General features: G+C 42.9%; 1 protein-coding gene across 1 annotated transcript in view; it reads right to left on the bottom strand.

The window, feature by feature from the left end:
* Positions 1-8804, bottom strand: part of CREB5 (cAMP responsive element binding protein 5) — a 404059-nt gene extending 395255 nt beyond the window's left edge. The window contains exon 1 of the mRNA XM_038765997.1: positions 8783-8804. The gene's annotated coding sequence lies outside the window, so the exon portion shown is untranslated. The remainder of the gene's footprint in view (positions 1-8782) is intronic.
* Between the last annotated feature and the right edge of the window lie 7219 nt (positions 8805-16023).

Here is a 16023-nt window from a genome sequence, read left to right as displayed (position 1 = left end):
AAAGATTCATACGCACAAACACACACACACACGCACTCTCTCTCTCTCTCTCTCTCTCTCTCTCTCTCTCTCTCTCTCTCTCTCTCTCTCTCTCTCTCTCTCTCTCTCTCTCTCTCTCTCTCTCTCTCTCTCCATCTAATTTCTTTCTGGTCCTGTAGTGCTGCTCCACACCCCATCACCACTTTATTCCTACTTCTCATACCCACAAAGATGGTTCAGTGGGATTCGCCCTGAGCTGATGACTGGAGACCACAGATAGATTAGTGTGAAGGAGACTTAATGAAACCCTATAATTGTATAAAGGTTGAAACCAACATTTTAAACACCTTTTCCCTGCCTCTCAGTACAACTGGCCATGGTTGTACTTCCTGGCTGGAAAGTTGAACCCCCTCTCTTTCAGGAGGATGGAAGGGTTAAAGAAAAATGAAAGCATAACAGCAAAAAGACTTCAGATTGTCCCAGCAAGCCACATGTCACATTGCAATAAGGCAGCTTCAGAAAGAACTTAAGCACTGGATCTCTGTGAGCATGATTTAAAAATCTGTGAAGGACATAGAAGGCTTCCCTGGGGCGGGGGGTGGGGGGAGGAGAACCAAGGGGTCAATGATGAACTCCCAATAACATCTGGCAAATAAGCTCAGCTTTGGGGATGTTCCAGCACTAGAGGATAATGCAGTGTCCACCCCCTTCAAAGGCTGGCCTCAGATTTCTCTCCCCAGGTTCCTGCTAGCCTGTGTGAACTGCTAGATAAATTGCTCATTCTACCTTCCCAAATGCTTGTGTCTGCAGGCAGTCTGAGGCGATTGCTTTCTTCCTCTCTTTCCCTCCTTCAAAAGTGAGAGAGATTGAGAGACTTTCCTTTACCCAGCAATGGAGGTCTGATTTTCTGGGATTTGGGGCACCTGTAGGCCACGGGACTCATCATTTTATGGAAGAAAAACTAAATAAGTTTTCCAAAAGGAAGTTTAAAGGAAAGCAGGACTATCAAGGGAAGACAGAAGTGCATGGAGTGGGAGAGAAGAAAGGAGAGATTGTAGGAATGTGAGAGGAAAAACAATCTCAAAAACATAACTCTGTGACTTCAGTCAATCAGTCAATGGAATTTATTAAATACTTATGTGCAGAGCACTGGTCTGTTTGGGACAGTACAATGCAATAGGGTTGGCAGACACATCTACTACCCTAATTGTATTCATATTAATGTCTGTCTCCCCCTCTAGACTGTAGGCTCATTGTGGGCAGGGAATGTGTCTGCTAATTCTGTTGCATTGTACTCTTCCAGGAGCTTGGTACAGTGCATAGTAATCACTCTATAAATTCATTCATTCACTCATTGAATCGTATTTATTCATTCACTCATTCAATCATATTTATTGAGCGCTTACTGTGTGCAGAGCACTGTACTAAGCGCTTGGGAAGTACAAGTTGGCAACATATAGAGACAGTCCCTACCAAACAGCAGGCTCACAGTCTAGAAGGGGGAGACAGACAACAAAACAAAACATATTAACAAAATAAAATAGAGTAAATATGTACAAATAAAATGAATAAATAAATTTGTATAAATAAATAAGTAGAGTAATAAATGCATACAAACATATATACAGGTGCACTTATTGAGCGCTTACTATGTGCAGAGCACTGTACTAAGTGCTTGGGAAGTACAAATTGGCAACATATAGAGAGGGTCCCTACCCAACAACAGGCTCACAGTCTAGAAGAGGGAGACAGACAACAAAACACAACAAGTAGACAGGTGTCAATACCATCAGAATAAATAGAATTATAGATATGTACACATCATTAATAAGATAAATAGAGTAATAAATATGTACAAATATACACAAGTGTTGTGGGGAGGGGAAGGGGGTAGGGCGGGGGGGCAATGGGGAGGGGAGGAGGAGGAGAGAAAAAAGAGGGGCTCAGTATGCGAAGGCCTCCTGGAGGAGGTCAGCTCTCAGTAGGGCTTTGAAGGGAGGAAGAGAGTTAATTTGGTGGATGTGTGGAGGGAGGGCATTCCAGGCCAGAGGTACGACGTAGGACAGGGGTCGATGGTGGGACAGGCAAGAACGAGGCACAGTGAGGAGGTTAGCGGCAGAGGAGTGGAGTGTGCAGGCTGGGCTGGAGAAGGAGAGAAGGGAGGTGATGTAGGAGGGGGTGAGGTGATGGAAAGCTTTGAAGCTGAGAGTGAGGAGTTTTTATTTGATTCGAAGGTTGATAGGCAACCACTGGAGATTTCTGAGGAAGGGAGTGACATGCCCAGAGCGTTTCTGTCCAAAGATAATCTGGGCAGCAGATTATGCCATTGATTGATTGATTGAATGAGTTGCATTCTAATCCAGCTCCTTCATTTGTCTGTTGTGTGACCTTGGGCAAGTCACTTAACTTCTCTGAGCCTTGGTTAACTTATCTGTAAAATGGAGATTAAGACTGTGAGCTCTTTGTGGGACAGGGACCGTGTCCAACCTGATTACTTGTTTCTACCCCATGCTTAGTACAGTGCCTGGCACATAGAAACACTTAGCAAATACCATAAAAAAAGGAGCTTACAGTCTAGTGGGGGAGATGGACATCAAAATTACCAATAGGGGAAAGGGCAGAGTATAGGGATATGTGCGGAGTGGATAAAGCAAAGGTCTGAGAGTCAGAAGTTCATGGGTTCTAATCCCAGCTCTGCCACTTGTCTTTTGTATGGCCTTGGGCAAGTCACTTCATTTCTCTGTGCCTCAGTTACCTCCTCTGTAGAATGGGGATGAAGACTGTGAGCCCTATGTGGGACAGGTACTGTGTACAAACTGATTTGTTTGTATCCACCCAAGCACTTAGTACAGTGCCTAGCACATAGTAAGCACTTAACAAATACCATACTTATCATTATTATTATAAGTACTGTGGGGCCAGGGTGGAATATCAAAGTTCTTAAGGGTGTTGTGGGGTGGGGAAAGAATCAAAGTGGTTTAAGGGGTAAGGGCCCCAAGTATAAAGACGATGCAGAAGGGAGAGCAAATGGGGTGGGAAAATGAGGGTTTAGTCAGGGAAGGCCTCTTGGAGGAGACAGGATTTTAGTAGGGATTTGAAGGTGGGAAGAATAATGGTCTGTCGGCTAGGAAGAGGGAAGGAGTTTGAGGCTGGAGGCAGGACATGGGCAAGGGATCGGTAGCAAGGGAGACAAGATTGAGGTACACTGAGTAGGATGACAATTAGAGGAGTCAAGCGTGCCGGCTAGGTGGTAGTGGGAGATTAGTGCGGTTGGGTAGGAGGGGGAGAGTTGATAAAGTGCCTTAAAGCTTATGGTAAGGAGTTTCTGTTTGATGCAAAGACAGATGGACACATCTATGGGTTTACGAGGAGCACAGAGAAGTGTACTGAACTCTTTTTTTAAAAAATGATCCAAGCAGTAGAGTGACTCTCATGTAAGTAATACAGGGTTTTGAAATCTGTACTTCAAGTAGGACTCTGCAATATGATTCATCCTCTTCGATAGGAATTTTTCCACCAAATGTCAATAGCACAAAGATTAACATTACAATTTAAATATTTCATAACTATCTTTGGATCAAGGCAATTTATTTTAATGTTTGTCTCACCTTCTAGTCTTTAAAATCCTTGTGGGCAGGGATTGTGTCTATCAACTACCGTATTGTACTCTCCTACTCTCTCGAGTGTTCACTATAGTGCTCTGCACACAGTAGCACTCAATAAATACTGTTGATTGACTGATAATGAGAAATGTTTCTGTTTCTGTCTTTCCTTTGACAAGGTTTAAAAGAGGTGCTAAAAGAACAGTCCTCTGCTACTTAGAGCACTGGCCTGGGTTCTAATCCCAGATCCACCACTTGTCTGCTGTGTGACCTTGGGCACGTTGCTTAACTTCTCTGTGTTTTAGTTACCTCAACTGTAAAATAGGGATGAAGACTGTGAGCCCCATGTGGGACAGGGACATGGACTGATTAACTTGTATCTACCTCAGTGCTTAGAACAGTGCTTGGCACATAGTAAACACTTAAAATGTACTCACATTCTAGAAGGGGGAGACAGACAACAAAACAAAACAAGTAGGCAGGCATCAATAGCGTCAGTATAAATAAACAGAATTATGGATAAGCACACATCATTAATAAAATAAATGGAATAAAAAAGACATTCAAATATACCCAAGTGCTATAGGGTGGGGAGAGGGTTAGAGCAGAGGGAGAGAGTAGGGGCAATGGGAAGGGGAGGAGGAGCAGAGGAAAGGGGGGGCTCAGTCTGAGAAGGCCTCCTGGAGGAGGTGAGAAGGAGTTAATGAGGTTGGACACAGTCCTTGTCCCACATGGGACTCTCAGTCTTCATTCCCTTTTTACAGATGAGGTAACTGAGGTACAAAGAAGTTAAGCAACTTCCCAAGGTTACACAGCAGACGTAAGGCAGAGAAAAGATTAGAACCAAGGTCTTCTGACTCCCAGCCCGTGCCCTTTCCACTAGGTCATGCTGCAGTAAACATTATTGGTTTTATATTGGAATATATCTAGCAGGAATAACTGTGGCATTGTTACAGCTTGATAAGATACAGCTTGAAGGGCCTCCCTTCAAGGCCCTACTGAGAGCTCACCTCCTCCAGGAGGCCTTCCCAGACTGAGCCCCTTCCTTCCTCTCCCCCTCGTCCCCCTCTCCATCCCCCCCATCTTACCTCCTTCCCTTCCCCACAGCACCTGTATATATGTATATATGTTTGTACATATTTATTACTCTGTTTATTTTACTTGTACATATCTATTCTATTTTATTTTGTTAGTATGTTTGGTTTTGTTCTCTATCTCCCCCTTTTAGACTGTGAACCCACTGTTGGTTAGGGACTGTCTCTATATGTTGCCAACTTGTACTTCCCAAGTGTTTAGTACAGTGCTCTGCACACAGTAAGCGCTCAATAAATACAATTGATTGATTGATAGGAAGAAGGAGGAATTCATTTCACCAATCTGCATCTGAACCTGGCATCTTTGTGAGGATAATGAGTGAAGGAGCCTTAATTTTTTTTTCCATTCAGATATGGGCTGAATCTTCAGTCATCTAACACAGTCTCAATTAACAGGGCTAATTGCCCCCAGCCAACATTCATATTTGCAGTGTTGTGCTCATATTTATCATTATTGCATCTAGGTAGATTGTGGAGAAAGAATTCAGCTCTTGGAGAGCTTCACTCATTCCATAAGCAATGCCCAAATGAGTGCAAGTAGCAGCAGGAAAGGTGTGAATACTCAAATAGCCACTTGCATGCTCTCTCCTTTTCTCTGAAGAATCACAAATACCACCCAGAAGTTCTTGATTTTCATAACACTCAACTGATTCTCACTAACCACTAAAGCACCTAAAACAAGTCTTACTGTTTCTGGGGCTAGAAAGTCTTTTCCTTATTCTTTCTTCTATCCAATCTGTCTCCTGTCCTCATGTTTAAAGGGTAATGAAATGCATTCTTCAAAAACACTGGCCACATATAGCAAGCTTTATTTAATAGGGTCCCCCAAATCCACTGCTCTTTCTCATTCCTGAAGACTTGGAAAAGTAGACTAAGCCAAGGAAAGGGTTTGCCTAGTACTGTCTACACCCTGCAATCCCAGGAAATCCATTTAGTGAACTATGCTCACCCCACCCCCTAATATAAGTGATCCTCAATTCAAAGGTTAAGTGAAAAGGAGAGAAAACCCCTCTTGCAGTTATGGTGTTCAGAAAAATGGCATCTCTATTTCATGCTATTCCACAATGGGAGAAAAGTATAGCATTGTATGAACTCTGTGCTGATCCTGGAACACAGCCAGGAATTACAGAGTCTAGGAGAAGATACACCCTGGGAAGATGACACCTCAATAGACTCAGGAGTACCAGCTGTTTAATACTATCTACAAGTGGATTGACCTGCCTGAATGTGGTCTGAACTTTCTGACACCAAGTGAAAACCAAACTGCAAACACAGAGGGAATGTGGGAACCATACAAAGTGTTTGTGATCTTCAGAGTAAATCCCCTAAATGCAGAAGCCAAAATCCAGCTCCAAATTTATTTAAATGCTAGAAATAAAATAACAATCACATCTTACTTCATTTTATGGCCAAAAGGATCTGGCTTCAAAACAAACATGATAATTCCTTAAACCATCAGATATGTAGCCCAGTGAAAGATGAGAGCTATCTTAGCCCAATGAGAACTTGATAGCCTTATATTTACATGGGTCATGCCAACCCCAAATCTCTTCTACACAATGCAGAGGAAGTATTTACTCTTTCCTTTCAGACATATAAAGTGAAGGTGACTTGGTAAAAATCAGACTACAGTGCAAAAATACAACTGAATTATGTGACCATATATCTTTGTGGGCTGTATAAATATAAGACGGCATAGTTTAGGTTGTGAATTTTTATAAATTAAAGAGTCTCAGTGTATCTCCTGTCTCTCCTTCCCACGTGTCATTTGTTTCTGGACTTCATTCTTATAAGGAAGTGAAGCATAGTCTTCAAAGCCATGGTCACAAAATCTGCCTCTCCAGTCCCTTGTAAAAGCAGGAGAATGTGAAAAAATGCAACATTTCTGGATCTTTTTTCCCCTGAGACGAGTAAGGGAGCCAGCCCAGTCCAATGGCAACCTCACATTAGGAGTCTGTTGTCATTTATCTCTGCTCCAAGGGCCTTCATTAAGCCAAGAGCCCGCCTTCTGCACATTCCCCCTCACTTGTCCCCAAGGGGTAGTCCTGTGTATTGATGGGGTGGGATAGCTTCTTCCCATATTTGCTTTACTGCTAACTCAAAATCTTAATTCCATTTTACTGTCAAAACATCTGGCTTTAACCATAACTAAAATCCATCGGAGGTTCTCGCTGACTAGTCACTAAAATGAGGTATTTCGGGAATTGTGCTGGGTCATATTAGGAATTGCAATGAAATGACTCCAGTTTTTCATTCCAATAAATTTAACAAATTTCATTCAAACACTACAGTTCTCCAAAGGTCTTCAATCAGTCGCATTTATTGAGCACTTACTGTGTGCAGAGCACAGTACTAAGTGCTTAGGAGAGTTCACTATAACAGAGTTAGACACAGTTCCTGCCCACAATGAGCTTACAGTCTAGAGGGACTTTTGCTTTAAAAAGCAAACCAGTACAAGCTTTGGGAGCATCACCCTTGAAAACCTTCTTTGGGTTTGAAATAACCTCTCACTGAATCTGTCTGCTTACCCAATTCCCTGTCAAGGTGATGCAGATTTTCAGAACAATTCAAAGAGAGCCAATCCAAGAACCTAGCCTTCAGAGAAAAATCTGAGCCCAAAGTTTTATAAAAGTCTAATCAGTAGTCAGTCATTCAACAGCCTTACTGAGCTGTGAGGGTGTTCCACAGCATGATTTTCTGAGGGGTAGCCAAGAACAAAACATGTTTCACTCCATTTGAGTTGGCAACCCCGCTATTGGTTACACACTAACCACGTGCAAAATGAGAGACACAGATCTGGAAAATTCACCCACCCATCTCCACCCAACACCCAGTTCTGAGAGGCAGGCAGAGACATTTCTGAAGTGAAATCAGCTTTCCTGTTATAGTCCTAAAGGAGCATGAGAGTTAAAGGTTGTTTTCGATCCGTCTGCGATCTCTACCAGTGCCTCAGACCTACATGACCAAAAGGGCTTCTTCTCCAGGAGGACTGCTCCATTACCAAATGAATTTTTAAAAGCAGCCTTTATGGCTTGAGGAATAGTGCCTCCATTAAGCAGGCAGTTCATCAAAATGAAGCAACTCCCAGCCTGTGTCTGTCCTCCAATTGCTGGCAGGGACCGATCCATAACTATAAGCAAGGGCATTAAAAATAACACATAAAAAGGTCTCTTTCCAAGAGAGAAGGAAACAAACTAGGAGACAATTCTCCAAAGACTGTATATTCACCATCAGCAAACGCCTGCTGAAAATTTATATGCTGCAAGTGTAAAAGCAGTGAAATCCAATAATCTCAAAGCCACAGATTTGTAACTTGCACTTATGTAAATATTTATGGATTCGTAAAAATCAATCTTCTCAGCCTCCCTTATTAGTTGGTGAGGGTGGAGGAAAGTCTTTCCTCTGAATGACTGAGTAAATTCTGGTTATTGTTTAGGAAAGCGGAGCCAACAGACCTTCTAAGAATAATCTAAATTCTATTTATGATTTCATTTGAGACGATTAAATGGCATTCTCTTCCCAGACACTTAGGAAGGGCACCGAGAAAACATCCGCTGCGCAGCCCTTTCAGAGGCTTGAAGTGATTGAGATAGCATAGCCTAATGGATAGAGCATGGGCCTAGGGGTCAGAAGGACCTGGGTTCTAATCCTGCCTCCCTCACATGCCTGCTGTGTGATCTTGGGCGAATAATTTTATTTCTATGTGTGCCTCAGTTATAATAATAATAATAATAATAATGGCATTTGTTAAGCGCTTACCATGTGCAAAGCACTGTTCTAAGCTTTGGGGGGATACAAGGTGATCAGGTTGTCCCATGTGAGGCTCACAGTCTTAATCCCCATTTTACAGATGAGGTAACTGAGTCTCAGAGAAGTTAAGTGACTTGCCCAGTCACACAGCTGACAATTGGCAGAGCTGGGATTTGAACCCATGACTTCTGACTCCAAAGCCTGTGCTCTTTCCACTGAACCACGCTGCTTACAGTTATCTCATCTGTAAGGGTCTGTGTCCAACTTGATTGGCTCATATCTACCCCAGTGCTTAGGGCAGTGCCTAGCACATAGTAAGCACTTAAAACATAACATAAAAAGGAGAAAGCTGCTTACCGACTACGCTTCCAGCTCTGATGACAGTTTTCAAGTAACAACTGAAACAAAAGCACAGAGGAAGGATGGCTGTCAAGGGGCTATATCCTTCCAGGGAGCTACAGAGCTGATTTTACAGCGATGACACTTTAAATCTTGACATGCAAGCAGCGTCCTTTATGGCACTCTTATTGTTGTATCCTAATCAATCAATCAATCAATCAATGGTATTCATTGAGCACTTACTAGTGCAAACACTGTACTAAGTGCTTGGGAGAGTACAATACAATGGAATTAACAGATACATCCCTGCCCACAATGAGCTAACAGTCTATAGAGGGGGATACAGATAATAATACAAATAAGTAAATTATAATAAATAATGTAATAATGATACTCCCCTCAAAATAATAATAATTAAAAAGTATTAAGTGCTTTTTATATGCCAATCACTGAGATGGATGCAAAATAATTAAGTTGGCTGCAGTCCTGTCCTACATGGGGTTCATGGTTTCACAGTGCCAGTGATTATCTGGCACCTACCCCTGTACTTAGTACAGTGTCTGGCACATAGTAAGTATTTTACAAATGCTATTTAAAAATAATTTTTAAAAAATTGGAAGCATGTCTGCACACCAACAACTGATAAAAGCAACTAAAGCAGTTTTAGATGATTGGTGGGAGAGAGAAAATTGTCGTTTGAACCCATTAGGTGAATGGGGGTGACGCTACTCTTCACTCAACACATTTAAGGTTCCATTCTAGAACCAATATGCAGCACATGCTGCTTCTTCCAACTATGTGGTCCATCCAAGAAGAGAGCTGGGGGGGATCAGGAATCTAGCTACAAATCCTAAATCCCAGGGTAATCTTCAATGCCTTCATGGCATCCCCCAGGAGCAGGTGTAAACCCCACTGATATTCTGCCAACTTTGTCATCCAACGAAATTCAACTCTTGGAGAGGGAAAAAGGCCCTGAACATCCAGGTGACTGCAAGGTGCCTGTCACCCAGGAGGGGCCCACTGGCATGTGAGTATGTCCTACCATCAGGATCTGATTCTGGGCAGGGCTGTGGAGGGCAGACTGTTTCCTAACTAAACTGTTATGCTGGGGTGAGCGAGAAGAAGGGATACAGAATGTATCTTCGGGAGCCTCTAGCCACTCTCCCGGCTGGCTAGAAAAGCTCAAGACACTAGGAACCAAATGCCATTGGACTGCTCTCTCTAATCAGTCCATCAATCAATGCTATTTACTGAGCGCTTACTATGTGCAGAGCACAGTACTAAGCACTTGGAAGAGCACATTACAACACAATTAGCAAAGACATTCCCTGATCACAACAAGCTTACAGTCCAGAGGGAATCTAGACTTTAATTTCCTTAATCCTAAAGAAGTTCTGGTTCGGCCCAACTGTAGTCATTCTTTTGTATGTTGGAGAGTGTTTATTGAGCACAATACTAGAAAAGTACAATAAAATGAAAAGAAGCTGCACTCAAGAAGCTTAGTAGGGAGACGATGCAAAGAGAAATCATGTACATATGGTGGGAGCGGGGTGGGGGGGGAATACAGATACAATTTGTCAAAACAAGAGTATGAAAAACAAGTAAATGGAACACACTGGGTTTGAGGAGCAAATGATCCTGTTGTCTGATCTACCCCTACAGAGGCCCAAGCTCTTTGGCAGGCGCTCAGGTTGAGTCATCACTGACCTGTAGTACCCATGGAGCTTGGGTTAATTCCCAACCTCTCCCTCTCCCTCAGGTTCAAGTTGCCTCATGTGAGTGCCCCCAGAGGATCATGGGCCTACCTGGACCCTAGAACAGAGACTCAGCTCCCCCATCTTCAACCCCAGGAGATGGGGGGAAGGGGACAATATAGACCCAAATGCTATGGTGAGAGCCAGGATTCACTGACTTCTCCAAGGCATCTAGATGCTCTGAGAAGCATATTCGGTTTGTAACTTCTCCCCCTCCCCCAACACATATGGGAAAAGAAGGATCTCCCCCCCACCAACTACTCCCAAGGATGAAGCTCTAGATAATCCACTAGACTCAATCTTCCCACCAGATGCTGGAAAAGTCTACTTAGTTCCTGACGAGACTCAGTGCCTTGTCCATTTGTCATCCCATATTTTAAATACTCCCCTATGGTCTGTAAACTCCTTATGTTCTGGGATCGTGCCTACCTACTCTATTGTACTGTATACTGTCCAAGGGTTTAGTACAGTGTTTTGCACAGAGTAAGCACAGGGTAAGTGCTCAATACATCATCAATCATATTTATTGAGTGCTTACTGTGTGCAGAGCACTGATTGATTGACTGAAAATAAAATAGAGGACCTTAGCCCTTGTCTGTGGAATAAGATTTAGTTTTTATGTAGACACAGGTTGTTTCTGGATTATCCCACTCAAAGTGGTGATTTCTCTTCTGAAGTCAGAAAAGATTTTGGATACAAGGGCCCAGTTCCCAGTTTCCTCTCTCTCTAGGTATCCCCCATATAAGAACTCCTTTCCCATCTGGTGGTAGGTCCCACATACAGAAGGGATATGAAGAGAAGCAGCATGACCTAGTGCACAGAGCACAGGCCTGGGAGTCAGAAGGACTCTAATCCTTCTGATTAGAAGGTTCTACTCCTGGCTCCACCACTTATTTACTGTGTAACCTTCGGCAAGTCACATAACTTCTCTGTGCCTCAGTTACTTCATCTGTAAAATGGGATCTACTTGTTTTGTTTTGTTGTCTGTCTCCCCCTTCTAGACTGTGAACCCACTGTTGGGTAGGGACCATCTCTATATCTTGCCAATTTGTACTTCCCAAGCACTAAGTACAGTGCTCTGCACACAGTAAGCTCTCAATAAATATGATTGAATGAATGAATGAAAGTGCTTAACAAATGCCATTAATAAAAAGAAGGGAGGAAAGGAATCTTAGCTTCCCTAGATAACAAACCTTTAAGAAAAAATTATGGTTCTAATGTCAAGGATTTGAGTAGATATGGATCCCCTTTTTCTAAGGGTATGCCGGACATTTCCTAACTGCCCACCTTCTTCAGTTTGAGCAATTGCAAGCTTGGTGAATTGTCTGTTTCAATATTTCACGTAATGCCCCAATCGAAGAGGCAGGATGGCAATGTGTAATAGCATGCACTAGGGTAGACCACTGGGATCATGTTTGAGGTTGTCCAGGAACATGCTAGGGTTGTTATTTTTTTCATTGATGCATTATATGAAATCCTCAAATATCCACTAATTCATTAAACACTTCTTTTAAACCCTTGCTTGGGCTATTATCATTATCCCATGTCTTCGAATTGTCTGAGTTCTTCAGAAAGAACCAAAATCTAGTATCAGTCTCAATAGAAGCCATCTGACAAATAGCATTTGTTGTACACTGTAATTCTCTACTGTTAATTTTTCCCTAGATAAAAACAGACTGAAAAATGGAATGAAATTAAATTGTGTTAGCAATGGCAAGTGACTCTCCAAAATAACAACATCCTTTATTATCTTAAGGAGAATAGGACTTCGTTCAGGGCAGTGACAGGCCCAATTTTGACATCGTGTAAACTCATCGCATGGAATTTTGAACGAGTTCTTTATATTCTGACCTTCCAAAGTCAGGACTGAGTTGTTAATCCATCAATCAATTGAATGTATTCAGTGCTGACTGCATGAAGGGCTCTGTACTAAGCACAAGGGAGAATAAAATACAATAGAGTTGGTAGACATGTCCCCCACCCACAGGTAGCTTACAGACTAGAGGGCGAGCTTACAGTCTAAGGGAGGTAGGAAAAATATTACTCTGGTTAGGTTAATTACTGAATACTTAGATTTGTGAGCCAGCCCCATGTGGAACAGAGGCTGTGTCTGACCTGATTATCTTGCACCTTCCCCATTGCTTAGAACAGTGCTTGGCAAATAATGATAATAATAATAATAATAATATTTATTAAGTGCTTACTATGTGCCAAGCACTGTTCTAAGTGCTGGGATAGATATACAAGGTTATCAGGTTGCCCCACATGGGGCTCACAGTCTTAATCCCCATTATACAGATGAGGTAACTGAGGCTCAGAGAAGTTAAGTGACTTGCCCAGGGTCACAAAGCTGACAATTGGCAGAGGCAGGATTAGAACCCATGACCTTTGACTCCCAAGCCTGCGCTCTTTCCACTAAGCCACGCTGCTTCTCAAAGTGCTTCACAAATACCATTATTACTGTTGTTATTATTATTATTAATAATAATAATAATTGTGACATTTCTGAAGCACTTACTATGTGCCAAGTATGGTACTAAGTGCTAGGGTACATACAAGATAATCAAGTCCCACATGGGACTCATAGTCTGAGTAGGAAGGAGAACAGGCATTAAATCCTATTTTGTAGATATGACTTACTCAAGGTCACACAGCAAGTAAGCTCATTCATTCATTCATTCAATCGTATTTATTGAGTGCTTACTGTGTGCACAGCACTGTACTAAGTGCTTGGGAAGTACAAGTTGGCAACATATAGAGATGGTCCCTACCCAACAATGGGCTCACAGTCTAGAAGGGGGAGACAGACAACAAAACAAAACATATGGACAGGTGTCAAGTCATCAGAATAAATAGAAATAAAGCTAGATGCACATCATTAACAAAATAAATAGAATAGTAAATATGTACAAGTAAAATAAATAGAGTAATAAATCTGTACAAATATATATACAGGTGCAGTGGGTAGGGGAAGGAGGTAGGGCGGGGGCGATGGGGAGGAGGAGAGGAGAAAAGGGGGCTCAGTCTTGGAAGGCCTCCTGGAGGAGGTGAGCTCTCAGTAGGGCTTTGAAGGGAGGAAGAGAGCTAGCTTGGTGGATGTGTGGAGGAAGGGCATTCCAGGCCAGGGGGAGGACGTGGGCCGGGGGGTCGACAGCGGGACAGGCGAGAACGATGTACAGTGAGGAGGTTAGCGACAGAGGAGCAGAGGGTGCAGGCTGGGCTGTAGAAGGAGAGAAGGGAGGTGAGGTAGGAGGGGGTGAGATGATGGAGAGCCTTGAAGCCGAGAGTGAGGAGTTTTTGCTTGATGCCTAGGTTGACTGGCAGCCACTGGAGATTTTTGAGGAGGGAAGTAACATGCCCAGAGCGTTTCTGCACAGAGATGATCCAGGCAGCAGCTTGAAGTATAGACTGAAGTGGGGAGAGACAGGAGGATGGGAGATCAGAGAGGAGGCTGATGCAGTAATCCAGTGAGTGACAGAGCTGGGATTATAACCCAGGCCCTCTGAGTGCCAGGCCCTTGCTCTTTCTACTAGGTCACACTGTTACATTAGGATTAATAAATATGGTTCCAGAAGTAGTAGTTAGCACCCATTAGGTACAGTGCACTGTACAAGGTGCTTGGGGAGTACAGAATAATGCAGTGACACATTCCCTGCCACAAGAAACTTACATTCCAGGGAGACAAAAATAAAAGAAATTTACAACTAGGGTAGTCAATTTACCTATTGGAATTTGACTGGGGCCTGGGATTTGGCTTGGCATTGCTCTGAGGTCTGATTAGGTTCTTGTTTTCTGTGATTGGTTAACTCTAGAGATTCCTCAAGAACAAATACTTTATCTTCCTTTCAATGAACATGCCATTTGTTCGTCTACATTTTAAGGCCACTTATTTATTCTGGAAAGTACAGCAGTATTTTGATATTTCATTAGGAAAGTGTTCCCCCTCCAAATTCTACCCATTTTTTATCCCCACACTCATAATGAAAAAATAGCCACTATGTCAGAAGTTGGCACCCAACTCTTCCTTAGAAACTTGTTCTGTTTCCCTCAGAGCAGCAGAAGCAGAGGAGCTGAAGAGTGAAAGGGCATTTGTGTATTTGTGGAGGAACTCCATTTTGCCTTGGAAGGAAAGAAACAGGGAGAGGACCTTCAATGGAGAAACCCAGACTTACCATGAGCATAGAAGTATCAATCCAGCAATCAATCCACAGTATTTATTGAATGCTGTCTGCAGAGCACCACTTTAAGCACTTGGGAGAAGACAATCCTTGATATCTCTCTCATTCAACACACATATTCAATCTGTCACAAAATCTTGTAGGTACAACCTTCAAAACGTGACTAAAATCTACACTTTCCTCAGCATCCAAGCTGCTCTTGAGCCAAGCATTTATCAAAATCCACCTTGACTACTGCATCAGCCTCCTTGCTGACATCCCAGCCTCCTGTCTCTCCCTACTCCAGTCCTTACTGCTTCTGCTGCCCAGGTTATTTTTCTAAAAAATGTTCAGTCCATGTTTCCTCACCCCTGAAGAAACTCCAGTGGTTGCACTTCCAACTCCTCAAACAGAAATTCCCTACCATCAGCTTTAAAGGAGGAGGTCAACCCCCTCCAACCTCCCGTGCTGATTTCCTATTACAAGCCAGTTCACACACTTTGCCCCTCTAATGCCAACTTACTAACCACACCTGGAACTCGTCTATCTCACTGCCTGCCCCTTGCCTACGTCCTCCCTCCCTCCCTTCCCCCTCCAAATATGACAGACCACCACTCTCCCCACATCCAGTGGGCAAGGAATATGTCTACCGACTCTGCTCTATTATACTCTCCAAGCATTTAGTACAGTGCTCTCCATACAGTAAGAGCTTAAGAAATACCGATGATCCAATGATCAATTGACAGTTCAATAGAGTTGGTAGACACAATCCCTGCCCACAATAATCAGGTTCCGACCCTGCCTTTGCTACTTGGGACATTCCACAGAGTGGTGGGTGGCTACCCTGGTTCATCAGGCTTGTCACAACTGGATCGAAAGGCTTCTCGAAAGACATAGAAAAAAGCGAAGAGGAGTGACTTTACCCGGAATACAGGGAAGTTGTAGAGAATGGATAACATTTGGTTCATATTTCTATTGGTGTAATATTTTGAAAACCACTAGCGGTCATGTCATCCAGCCAAATCAGCCTCAAATGTGACACTGCATGCCTATAAGCAGTTCGCGGACTGGGAAAAAACAACAACAAAACAAACATACAAACAAAAACCAAAAAAGAAACAGTCGATACAGTCGTCAGGAAAAACAAAGTGGGAGGAGCAGAGGATCTAGCTGGAAGCTCTTTCAAAGCTGGGTTTTTGACAGGAATCCTGCTTTCACTCTGAATGAGAGACAGCACACAGCAGCTCGACCTCACAGGGAAGACTCCAGGGAAAAGCCAAAGAAATGCAAAACCATGTAATTTCAAAATGCAACACTGCACGCATTGTTTCTTTTCAGCCTGTTGTCA

The sequence above is a fragment of the Tachyglossus aculeatus genome, chromosome 2 (genome assembly GCF_015852505.1).
Source record: "Tachyglossus aculeatus isolate mTacAcu1 chromosome 2, mTacAcu1.pri, whole genome shotgun sequence".
Classification (NCBI taxonomy): domain Eukaryota; kingdom Metazoa; phylum Chordata; class Mammalia; order Monotremata; family Tachyglossidae; genus Tachyglossus; species Tachyglossus aculeatus.
Note: the sequence above shows the minus strand (reverse complement) of the source record. Positions and strands in the feature narration are given on the sequence as shown.